Genomic DNA, 13927 nt, shown 5'->3' on the forward strand with positions numbered 1-13927 from the left:
AATGCAGGAAGATATCTCCATGTGATTAATGCACTCTTGCTCATCTGTTGCTCATCCAACATGACATATATGCCTTTCTGGTAGATTAAATAATCTGTCTGCAGCACATAGGCTAGAGAACAGTTTCTGTTCAGGCAAGGGGCAACGAAGCTTACTTGGGATATGGAAGTTCAAACTCGGCTCAAACCTGGTCTGATGGAGGCTTTTGACGATGTTTCTCCCCATTTCTCAAGGAAGTATTCTGACCACCAGGATACAGTGGAAAGGAGACATCATCCTCTCCCAAACAGTCTGCTCTGAGAAGCCTGTCAACTTCAAGTGGAGGGAAGCATTCTCTGTTCAGCTTGGGTTTACATGTCTTTCTGTTTCTCCCATATTACAGCTTTAAGCATCCTCCTGTCTGACCTGTTAATCCCACGGAGATACATAAATTATCTACATAGTCACTGGTTCTTAGTTCCTCTGAATCGCATTTGGAAGACATGCAGTTTCTCTTCTAACTCTATGGGAGGTGTCTGTACCATTGTGACAGACTGAAGACTACCAGTTAGTATAGAAAACTATACTGAGGTGAATGACCTTGTTCAAATATGAAACTGCTGACTTGCACTGGCATTTTCTCATTTGACATACAGATCATCTCTGGAGAAAATGGCAACAAGATTTTTTTTTAAGTTAGAAGTTAATTTATACTGAACAGTACCACAAACCACAAATCATACCACTGACTTAAATAAGAGCATTGTGCAAGCAGATTGCTAAGGAAAACAGTGTAAAGGAAAATCAGTAAGAAGCTGTCTCACATTCATTGTATTCAGCTTTTGATTTTAATATCTAAACGTAGGGTTCAGAATACGCATGCATTTTAAGAATATTCATATTTATCGTATGTTTGTATGAGGGATAACGAGAGAGCAAAGCACTATTTGTGTGCATAATACTATTTGCTGATACATGATCGTTTTTTGTAAATTAACCATGCAACCTACAATAGTTATTAAAAAGCAAACAAACAAACAGAAAAACCACCTACTTTAAACTAAACTAGATCAACTAGGTTTTGAAACAAAGAACTGAGGCATGTTTTCTGAAAACATAATTTGTCAGCGGCTGCTCAAAGTGACTGATGTTCTGCCAATAGAAACCTCAAAAGGAGGTTGAAAAACACAGCAAGAGTTGCTTCTGAAGCTGGAGATAGGGAAGCATTATGTTTTATTTTGCCCTCTAATGTAAACCCCAAAGCATTGTTTCACTAAAACGGGTCTGCTACCTGAACTGAGTCCAACTCAGTCTCTTAGCACAAATGCAGTGATGAAAAACCCATTCAGCGTGTCACTGTAAAATTTCCTGGTTTATTGCTGGCGTGAGCAGAGCACAAGGTCTTCACATCCACAGGTTTTGACTTCTATTTTATTGCATACTGAGGAGATGTAGAACCACCTGTGCACTGCTTATTGATACCAGGAATCTGCTGCTTGCCCAACAACCCCACTGACGACAAGAGGACTGCTTCAACTGTAGCTGTTCACAGTTATGAGAAACTGTGTCTGAGTCCTTAAGGACACGCAAGGGCACTGCCGTGATCAATGGTAGCTGGGAAAATTGCTTGCTTACTTTGGAAAAGCTTTTGTTTTGACTGTCCGTACAAAATTCCCTTGTCACTCCAGCCTGTTTTTGAGCCTTTGAATGTGAGAATTTTATTTTCTAATCAAGTTTATGAATGAGTAAGGAGAATTTCAGGATCATAATTTAATCCTGGGCATATCCCTTTGTGAAGGGATGAAATGAAAGATCTGGACAGGGCTTTTATAGGCAAGGAATCATGATGCTTCTGATGCAGTGTCATTTGAGGAATACCTACAAAATTTCACAGTACCTTAAAAAAATGATAGTATCGAACATGTGCATATTTTCATCTTTGAAATTAATCAATGTAGTTTAGTGCAAGTCCTTTAGCGTGTAATGTTGATCCTTGTTAAGGTGAATTTTCCTTTCTAGTGCACTTCATGCAAAGTAAATTTGACATTAACACTGTTGGATAATCTTCTCACCCTCAGTTTGAATATGTAAAACAGGATATAAAATATCTTAAAGGGAAGAATCCTGGACTGTTAGTAAGTGGAAAAACAACAAAGAAATAGGTGTTTCTCATCTCTGTTCTTACTGCCCAACATTTCTAGGGAGAGAGGCACGCACTTGACATAAATGTTAGAAACATGCTTTTCCAATCTCTGTGGTCAATACATACTGGAGTGGGTTTACATATTCTCCAGTAGGTATTTATGCTTAGTAGCCTTAGTAGTCTTAGATTTCATCATTTTTACCATAAATTTATAAAGGTCTAAGAGAATAATGTGTGTAATCGGATGAATGTATGTCTGAGAAAAAATCAGCAAGATGCTATGTGACCACAGTATACTGTACACTCTGAGGAGTGACAAGAATTTTGTTATAGGGCAGCATAGGTGTATATTTCAACTGCAGCTGCAATTGGGATTATGTAGTAGATATATCCAAACTAGTGCTATCTCCAGTGCAGACAACAATGAATCCTCAGTCTTCACTGGATTCTGCTGAGACAATAAAATGGCTGTGGGTACCAGAATGATGTAGATTAAAGTTAGGTTATGTATGACAGCTTTTTCTGAGGTCAGTTAGGTTATGTATGACAGCTTTTTCTGAGGTCAGATCTGTGATAAAAATACAGGTCATGTGTCTATTCCTTAAAAGACATAAGTTACAACAAGCAACAAAAATCATTAATTGGGTGATAAGGTGAGAAGAACATTCATTCTCTGGGGAATAGAATAGCTGATGGTTCTAACAAACATCTTCATCAAACAGGTAAAATATTTTGAACCTACAGTACAGGCCTGTTTACTTCAAATATTTAATTAATTTACATTGTTTACAAAAATCTCAATATTGCAACAAGTAAAGATAGCAGCGCTCCTAAAGTCAGAAGAGAACATTTCAAAGCTGAAAAACTCCAGGCCTATTTCTTTACTATGCCAGGTTTATAAAACAATATAAATACTTCATCCTAAAGTTCTTGACATAATTTTTTGAAGACCAGCTTATTCTAGAGGGAAACGGATTGCACTTTAGAAAGTCATATACTGGTCAACATTACGCAAGACATCAAAAGAGGATCTTGAAAAGGCAACTGTAGATCTGCTAACAGCGTATGACATTCTAAAACATCAGAGGTACCTTGCTAAAAATATGCTGTAATGAAAGATCTTCCCTTAATGTGGCTGATTCAACCCTTATTTGATGCTTGTGTTACCTAGAATTGTGTAAGGCATAGGTCTTACTCTGGAGAAACATAATGACTTACTGAAGAAGAGTATAGCGGCACCTATAGAATTAAACCGTTTTCTGAATAAGCAACCTATCCAAAAGCTTCAGCAACCTTCCATTAGCCGATAGAAGATAATTTTTCTATCATTGTAATGTGAAGGATTTTACTCCAAATTAGTCATATTAAATAAACACTGAGCTTTATGTCTATATAAAACACATGACCACATACCTTAGACCCAGTGATCTAGGATGATACTTATTCCACTCAGCTTTGGCTACATAGAAGATGATCAGTCAGTATATTCAATTATCTTGGGATAAAAGGAATTACCCTCTGAAGTTGCCCATCTCTTTCTCCACCGACTGTAGAAGGCTCGTGGATGGCTAATGTAAACTGAACAACTAATTTTTAAAAGTCTGAAGGTAGGTGAAATGATTTGTGCCATGGGAAAGCATTCAGAAGGAATTTTGGATGCACAGAACAGGCTGAGGATACTAAACATTCAATAAATGCATTTTCAATGGTCATTGGGTGATCAAAATTGTAAGAAAGCCTTTTGCCACAGTAGGGCTCTTTAAAAGCTGTTACAGACTGTACAGCTGGAAATGAGGCTTTTCTATGCCAACATTTAATAAGTGATTGGAAATGAATGTTAGTGTTTCTGAACGCCTATCTGCAGAACTGAGAAATAATTGGCTAACCTAGAGACATCAGAATCCCCTCTAAACAAATTTGAATAGGGCAAAAGGTACTATATTTAAGTGGAAACATTTTAATTTAACCAATTTAAATGGGGGTAGGGGAAAACAGATCTAAGATGCCCATCAATTTGTGTACTCCTGGAATATCTGTATAATGCTGTGGGCCGCCCAGATTTACAGACCGAGTCATAACATGTACCTGATTGGGAGAAAATATACAATGGCAATAGAAAGATGTCAGTAAGAAGACTGCAGTGTACTTGTGCCCTCGAGAGCCCACTCAGTGATATCTCTGATACAATAATGGACCAATATAGAATTGTATGCTAATACTCTTACTCACATTTCCCTCAGTGGTTTCACAAACTAAACTTCCCTAGACATTCAGAAGAGTTGTAGCCAAGCAAGGACCAAGCAAAGGCAGAATCAGCAACTCAGGAATAAGTAATTTTAGGAAAGTACATTGATTAGCTATCTCTATTCTTGTTTAAACATATTCCTGCTACATTGTTGACTGAGAAGATTTGCATATGAAAGCAGAATGTGCTCCAGTGTGGAGGAAAAGGTGAGGTGCTCACTGTGTATTTATGGAAAATAAACTGTTAAAGAGTGACAACCAGCTCTGAAACTTCAGGGGTAAGAAGAAAAAGAGAGGGAGAAAGAGAGAGGTATAGAAATCCAGCAGATTGTGACAGGTATGCATAAATCTTCCTGAGGAGCAGAGTCACCTGAGGAAAGAGTGTGAGAGAACATTAAACATTAAGAGTTTTGCAAGTTTCCTGAGGAAAACATGGAAGTTTGCTAGCCATAGACTGGCACTTCCAAATGCAGACTGAAGATCATCAGGAAAGCTCTTTGTGAGGTATTTGGCTCAAAGGACTCATGTTAGGAGTGATGCCTCATGGGGTTAGATACTGGTAAAAGAGGAAGTCATGCTTTCTTGGGTTGCTGAGCAGGTGCTGTTCATGGTGGACTGTTGTTGCAACCCTTAGGAAATCCAGCATCATTAAGCAGTAGCATTTAAATGTCCTGCCTTACAAGAAACTAGGCTGGACAATTCTTTCTGTTGTGATCCAGCCTCAGCTTTCTAGGCCAGTCTTTTCACATGTGCAGCCCTCCTGGGCTGAGCGATGAATGAAAGTGGCTATAGTTCATTTGTGGTGGAAGAAGGTAAAAAGCTTGGCGCCAGCTAACTCCCTTCCCACAAAGGGAACAACAGAGTAACATATTGAAAGGGGGAAAGGGTTTTATTTACCCTTCATCCTTCTGTTACTTGGTTGCAGTTCTCAACTTTGAGCCCAGTATTTGTTCCTGTGGGTCTTGGTAGAAGGTGAGGAAATTTTTGCTTCTGGCTTGAGGGGTTTTTTGTTTGTCTGTTGTCACGAAATGGGGCAAAGAAGAGACAAGAAGATCTAGGACTAGGTGAGGTGGCTGCTAATTGCCCACTTCACCCACTTTCTCATTTTTTCTGTATGCTTCTGGGGACAGCCAGAAAGGCAGCATTGCAGTCCCTTCCCCAGTATGCAGAGCTTGTCTGAGGATACCTATAACTTCCTACCTCTCTTAGATGATGTTCTTGAATAGCATCTGAATGATGCTACTTCTCCTTTCTTCACAAAGTTCACTCCCCGTGGAAACCCAAAACAAAATAAACTGCTCCTGCCATGGACTGTATTTCATGACTGATGATCAGACACAGTGATCTTCATAAATCTGGAAAAACAAAAAGGCAAAGTAAATGTAGAATGAACAGTTAAGAAGATATTTAGCTCTATGATTTGGCTTATGTTTGTGACTTTTTTTTTCCCTAAGAAATGAGGTCTATGGATAAACCAAAAATCAGATAATTCTCATTTTCTCTTCTTGTTGTTGTGGTATCAGACAAGATCATACTAAAAAATCAATAAGGAATTTCAGAAGATGCAATGTTTAGTAAATTAGTTCCTCTTTAGTTCACAATGTCTTTAGATGCTCCTTACTATGACTAACAGAAAAGTGGTGAGCTCATCTCATATTCATACACACTTGGTCACTTGGTCTTCTCAGAATTATTGATGTTAATGTGAACCAGTAATGTTAACTTGACAAAACAAAAAATAAAATTATGCTATCCTTGCATATGAGAGCTTTGCACATACTGTTGCAGAACTGAATCACCAAATGTCTCTACAATTCCAGCCTTTCTTTGCTCTACCAGCATGGCAGCAGACAGGACAGTAAAACCTATCAGCAATAGCCTCTTTCTCTCCAAAAAACCCAAAGCAGAAAATAAACAAAGAAAAAACATGCAAAAAACCCCAAAAGAAAACTTATTCCCAAAGTACAAAACTCAGATCAGTGCTTTCCTAAAGTCTTAAATGGCAAAATGGGAAAAAAAAAAAAAATCCCACAATGCCTCCTTATACTTCTGTCTTTAGAATGAACACAGTCCGTGTCTGAGAAAGAGCTTGATCCACAAAGACACGTAAAGAATGGTTCACCTCAGCTAATTTTGGGTGTTTATACATTTTACATTTATTTGTCACCTAGTTTTGAGGTTTCCTTTATACTTTACGGAAAAACAAAACCAAAAAGCCCCACAGTTTAAGGAAAACAGTCTCTTTATCTGACATATTTTAGATTTCTAGCTAAGAATAAGGTGTATTCTATCCTGAAAGTAACTATTTATCTCCTTTGCTGCTTAAAAGAGCCAAAGGATCACTACCTCAGGGATAAGGTCTACACTTAATCAGATGAAGCCTACCCTTTGCACTGGCAATAATAATTGTGGTGACATTGATGGAACTCTTACGGCTGCCACCACATGCCATAGCTTCAAGGCAAGCAGGGTCTTTATATAATGTTTGGGGAGAGACAGAATGGGATCTTCAGAAGGTAAACTCTAAGTGGTTTACTGAAAACTCAGTACCTCAGGAGGGAAAGAATCTTCATTCTGCCATCAGGGACTCTTCAGTGCATTTCTATCTTGGTAAGAAAGAGCAGAAGAAGGAAAGAGAGGACAGAGAAAGATAGGCATCAAAATCAATGAACTAAGAAAGAGAAAGTGCTAGGAACCAGTTCCTGCTGCATGAAATATTTCATTAACATTAAGAATCACTTTTGTTATTTTAAAATATGCTGATTATCTACTGCTGACTAGCCCCAGGGGGAAGGACAACACAGAACTGCCAAAAAAGTGTTGGACAGACAATTTAGAAGTTCCTGGATCTATAGACTTTTTCCATATCATAGGCCACAGGATCATAGTATAATTTGGGTTGGGAGGGATATAAGGAAGTTCCAAACTCCTGCTCAAAGCAAGGTCGGCTCTGAAGTCAGACACAGTTTCTCAGGGCTTTATCTAACCGAATCTTTTCCACAGATTTGCTCTTTGGCCAGTCTGTTCCCAGCCTGTGCTGCTGAAAGGTGATCTTCTTTCACAGGTGTAGGACTTCACATTGTTGAATTTCATAAGATTACCATTAACCCATTCATATCCATTCAAATCTGGGGTTCCACCATCTATGCTGGGCACAGCAGTCTTGGTGAATGAGGAATGGACAGGCAGAACATTCCTATGCTACCTGCTGAGGCTCACAGGTCATGCAGGAGACAAGTTTTCATGCAAAATCTCAGGCAGAATGGAATTGTTGCCTTATGGGATGACTAGAGACACAAGGTGGTCACTTGCCAAGCCCAAACAGGTTGTTCCCAAAGTGTAAGACAAGCATATGGGTAGGAAATCGGCAAAATGCCAGTGGTAGCCAAAGGAAATACAGCTTATTGCTAATTGAAAGACTAGCTTTTTGAACAACCTTAATGTGAATATGAGCAATCACCCGGTCTGTGAAACATGACTGTTTTATACTCAGGAATCTTCTGTGTAAGACTGACCCAACAACCACCATCTGAAAATGATGAGCTGAATGGCCAATACAGAGATAGACAGGACACATTTATCCAGCTGTTAGATGACTGAATAGAATTGCCTGAATGGCTATCTTAGAACATCTAAGGTCTGCCTGAGTCTGTTTCTGTCTGGATTGGCAGCTGGAGGCACCTCAGTCAATCTCCTGGTGCCATAATCCTCCTAGAGTCTACGCACAAGCTGGGATCCTACGTAAATAGCTATAGGAGCTCCTTACTTGGCACATATCTGCAAAGTAGCAATGATTTTCATGCTTATAGTATAAAAGCAAAAGCTAAATAGAGATTCTGAGGATCTAAAAGCACTTTTTGAGGTCAGTGTTGAGTCATTTGCCCATTCCTATGAAAGAAGCCTGTCATGGAACTGAGAACAGATCTTCCAAACTTCATTCCAGGGCTTCAAAAGCCACATGCTTCCTTTAAATATAATATTATCAAACAGATAAACAAAAACCAAAATATTGCTGGTTGCATGAACTGAAGGCTTAAAGAGGCTTCCTTTTATATATCTGGGTCACTGCAAAAAACCCTAACTGTTCTTTGTGGGAAATAAGTCTGAACTCACTGGCCATTGTTTCAAAGTGAAAAGTTTTAAATTAAAGGAAAAGAAAAGAGACAAAAAAAATCAAGCTCAGCAAACTTTTATAGTGCCGAAGAAGAGCCACTACGCATACAGCCGTGTGTTCTCAAAGTAAATGACATGCGCTTTTTGCTCTGGTGAGCGATCCATATTTTAAATGTCCTCATATACCATTATCATGCATAACAACCTGTCACTATTATTCATGTCTTTTTCCCAATATCCATATTTTGACATTACCACTGAAAAGATCCAGTGTGCTCAGTGGCTTCTTAAAAATAAATAATTGAAAGCTACTGTAAATTATATTAAGCCTCGACATGGCTGACCCTCTCTTGCCTCAGTCCATTGCTATCTCTTTAAATGTATTCCCTCCTAAATTATATTGTAATTTGGAGGTGCTGAAGTCTTAAGTTTTTTGACTCAAATGTAACTTCCTTCCCAATGCATAATTCATTTTCACTTTGTTCTTGGTGCTGCGTGTGCAATCGCATTTTTGGCAGCCAAATGCAGGCTGAAATCAACAACTCTGTAAAGGGTGAGAATGAAATCAGAATGGACGGCTTGGCGGAAGAAATATTAAGCATGTCACAATGTTTTGTACTCTATCTTGTGAAATGGAGACAAAAACCTCAAACAACTGTGAGTTTAAAAGGAGAGAATGACATTTAAAGTCTGAAAATTATCCACTGCTGATGTCATGCTGTTGTTGCATTTAATTACTTTTCACATCACATAAACTGATGGCTTCTGAATGTTTTTATGCCATGAGATTTTTTGATGAGGAACATACTCTCCTACTTTTCATTTTTTAAGGTGGAATCAGTCAGTCAATCTCTGTACACTCAGATGAGGGCCACCAGGCTTATCTGATAAAAATGAATGTCACTAACTTCAGAAGGTAGACCTTATTTTCTGAAATAAGATCCCTGCAGAAATCTTGAAGCTCCCATGATATTAATATGTCATTAGGTCCAAATTTCAACTGCTTTAAGTCAAAGTAGTTTTACCAGCTTATGTTGACTGACAGTCATACCTTTTTTAGGCATTTTTTTTTACCCTTTCATCATGAACAAGTAGTACTGATAACAGACATTCAAAAAATAACATCCTTCAGTATTACAGTTTTCTTAACATGCAATTATATCTGCATGTCAGACAGTGGAAAAGACAGCAAATTAGACAGAAGTGCAAGCTGCAATGTGATGGATCAATGACAAAAACATCATATTGATACACATTCATGAAGATTTCACATGATCAAACATGAAGATGGCAAGTTTTTTCCTTAGGAGATCACACAGCACCTCAAAGATAGAAAGGTAAAGAGGAAGTTGTGAAAATTCAAAACAATTTAGAAAAGTGAGGAGTACAGAAGGACAAATTTACAAGAACACAGTAAATGATGCAGACATGACATGTAATGATTCAGGAAGACTTACATAAAACCAGTGAAAGAGAAAGATGGTGGATAGGGATAAGCTATTATAAGGAAGGATTAAGGATGAAAAACAAAATAATGTCCAAAAGGCAATGGAGCCACAGAAACCCATCTCCCCAGCAAAGTGTACTTAGGGATTTCTCATTTACCTGAATGAAGTCATATGTCAATACATTATAAACCAGCATTCCTGTATTATTAGAAGTGCCTGAATATTATTGGGTGAGGCTGACAATTTATAATGACTACCATAATGACTACCGTGGCAATGTTAGGTTTAATGGTAGTGTTAGGTTAACGGTTGGACTTGATGATCTTAAGGGTCTTTTCCAACCTAAACGATTCTATGATTCTATAACCTTTGTGCCAGTAATGACAGCCCACCTGGCTAACACAATTGTTCTTTCTCTCATGTCCTTCCTTGTGTCCCCCATAAGACTGTGCTTCTATTCACTGCAGTACGTTCAACCTTTTGTCTGTACTTCTGAACACAACTTGGTCCCTCGAGAGCTGATTCATTCCTTAAGTGGCCAATGTCTTCCTGCCACCTCCCTCTGTCCCTGACTGGTCTTATTTCATCACAGTATTGGTCGACAGGATAAACAGTCCCTCAGCAGAACTCAAGATCAGGATGTTTAGTGCCATGAGTGACCCACACCTTTACTTTGTGTCTAGGTTTTCCTCAATTCCAGTTTATGATCTTTGCCTTTCCCTCCTGATTTCTCACTATCCATCTGTCCCAGCATTGCGCCTTGTGTTCATTGTTATACCAGTGAGGCAAGTGTTGTTTGTATGATAACACCTCCCGTCTTGATCTGCCTCTGGTTTTTTCATGTTGTTCTGCAGGACTAGAACAGCTGTCCTGAGGTAATATGCCAAGCCCCTTAACCTTGCATTATTCAAATATCTCCCTAGGGGACAGGGAAAATCTGTGAGCATCCTCCACTTATGGGAATCTTCTTTTGTCAGTTTATATGGTATTATCTCAGCCCTATTCCTCTTGCTAGACAGAAAAAACCTAGTGCATTAAATGGGTCATATTTTCATCGAGTCTGTTCTTCTGAAAAGACTGGGATGCTCACCCTGACTCATTAAGACAAAGAATGTGAAGACAAAGAAAATAGTTCAAATGGGACATTTAACTTATCTCCTTTTAAAGCTCTGACACAAAAAACTCAAAGTGAATTACAAGGAAGAAAAGGAAAATGTATGAAATAGAATCTACATCAGTAGATTTTGACAGCTGCGATATTATAGGCTGAATTAATGTTCCATAAATATACATTGGGCATTTCCATTATAGTAATGTCAGCTCTCATTGTCAGTTAAACAGGTGCCTATATAGTAAACCACATATGACTTCTGAGCCGTACCTTGAGTTGTATTTTCTGATATAAAATGACACTATTATATGATGGGATACAGCCAGTCTTTAATTTTTCTACTAAAAATTTAAAAATTCCCCACCCTCACCCCAAAACAAACAAAACCCACAAGGGACAAGTCTGTTACATTCATCATACCAGAGCCTTAAAAACCATCTTAAAGTGAGATGATGTGATGTGGAATGATCAACAGTATCGTTCAGATCAATAAACATGTAAACAGAGAACCCCATTAGCTATTTTCAGAGCTATCTGTAAGGCAAAACTAAGATGAGAAGCCAGCAGTCAAAACACTGGTTTTTTTTTCATATATTGAATTGATGTTGGCTAGGAATGATGGCCATGGAACTAATTAGAAAAGTATCTCCAACACCCAAAAGGAAAAGATGTAAAAGCGAGGGAATTTCTGAATTAAAGAGGCACAAAATCGCTGCCTGCCTGTGCCTGGATGAAAGCTGGAATATGCTTTCTGTGAAAATGATACGACTTTTTTTCCCCACCAAGCAAAGGTAGATAAAATTGAGGCTTTGTTTTATGCCACCTTTTTTTTTGTGTTTTTCTTTTCCCTCCATCTCTTTTTTTTTTTTTTTTTTTTTTTTTTTTCTTTTTTAAATCAGGGACATGCAGTTTGTCTGGACACATGGTACAGGAGAACTTTGGCGTTAGTCTGCCCCTCAGGGAAGTATTAACTACAGTGTTTGAAAATCTCTGTGCATCCAGCAAGCAACAACATAACAGATGGGTGAGTTGGTCACAGTAGCAAAGACTTTTCCTTGCATTACCACATCACAGGAAGCTTCTGAGAGAAAGCTTCAACTTCACACAGCCTTAACTTCAAGCAAAAGAGGAATAGAATTTTTCACATCCTTACATTGCCTAAGAAGCTACTCAAAATGAAATGTCACAGTTCTCCTTAGCACAAAAGTAAACGTGGGGTATAATTGTTTGTCATCTTTTATTTAAGTTGTGGTTCTATTCAAATTTCAGGCATGCTTAATTTGACCACAGCCAACTGTCTAAACAAGCAAGCTTCAGTATTTCTACTGTATCAACAACCAACTTAATAACATCAGTTTACATTTTTACATGAATTTTCTCAAGCTTACTGAAAATGCTATTTCCTCTGCTCAAATGCCATAGGCTAGTTACCTGTAGTGGAGCTTAGTTTCAGATACACTGGATGTAATGAGAAAAACTAGCATCAAACACAAGAATATTGCCACAGCAATCTGTGGGAGAGGCTGTTTTATCACAATTCCTGCCTCCGATTTCCATTTTGCTATAAACATGAACTGGGGGGGGAGGGGGGGGGGGGGGGGGGGGGGGAAAGGAAAATAATAATAAAAAAAAAAATCACTGATGGAGTAGACCTATTATAAACTCCATTTTTACTACACCAATCCTCTAATGAAAATGGCATGACATTGTGTAGGTTCCCAGGTTCAAGACTGGATCCAACCTATACTGTTCAGACAAGTTCAGTCCTACTGACTTGATTTTAACCATAAAAAAAATTCAGTAGTGAAGCAGGGAACAGACATAAGGCTATCTGCTGACTGCAGTCACCTACTTTATCCATAAAAGCAGCTGTATTACTCTGGCAGCCCAAGGAGTGTGCTATTACCAGCAATTCAAATTAGCAAGCTGGAAAGTTATGGGAATAACTTCTCACCCTGACCTACCTTTTGTTTCTTTCTCCTTTTAGCCCTCAGTCACGATGAGTTGACTTAGCCTGGCTCAGAAACCCTTTTGCTTCCAAAGCATTGACACTGTTGGTGCTTTTACAAACAGGCATTGCTTCCTCACGTGGTCATCAGAGTTAAGCAGAATGCATCACTCATTTGATTCCTTTCTAATTAATTGTGACTCCAGTGATGTGTAGAAACACTTAACCGGTTCTACTGATTCTGTGTCTTTCGAAGACTTGGCAGTAAAACAGCCAACCCTGAACCAAACTGCTGTCAAATAATCCTACCTTAGTTTCTCTTTTCCCTGTCTGAAAATAAGGAAATTCACGACTCCACACAGCTGTAGAAATAGGAAACCTCAGGGACTTTTTCAAGGTCTGTACTAAGTATAGTGTGGCATTCACTAAGTGACCTCAGAAAACATATGTGACCAAGATTTGAGCCTAAAAGTGTTAAATCCAAAGCTTTGATCATTAAGCAACCACATTCTTGACAGATCACTAAAGCCTGTGTTTCTCAGAAGGGTCTCTCAGAAGGCTCAAGTGGAAAGTTACAGAGTAGCGTTCTTCATCCAAATGCTGTAAATTTTTTGGGTCTCTATGCTAAGATATAAACACTATGAGAATGGCCTGGTTTGTGAGGGTTTGAGTATTCTCTCTTTCAAGGCCAGTATACTTTGTAAATGCTCTTTTCCACCGTATTTTTCAGTATCATCTTTTGCTCACAAGTATGAAAATAATGTATATCTAAGGGTTACATCAACCTCCCGCATGTTAAAAAGTCAGTGTTTTCTTAGTTTATGCTCATTTGTTCAGCCCTGCCTAGCATACGCATTATTTCTACTATCTTTTCTTAAATTCAAGCCATCCTCTGTGCCAGATGCACAGAAACTTTAAAACGTGTTATATTCCCCCCCCTT

Source organism: Egretta garzetta, unplaced genomic scaffold (genome assembly GCF_000687185.1).
Source record: "Egretta garzetta isolate BGI_Z169 unplaced genomic scaffold, ASM68718v1 scaffold179, whole genome shotgun sequence".
In the NCBI taxonomy this organism is placed as follows: Eukaryota; Metazoa; Chordata; class Aves; order Pelecaniformes; family Ardeidae; genus Egretta; species Egretta garzetta.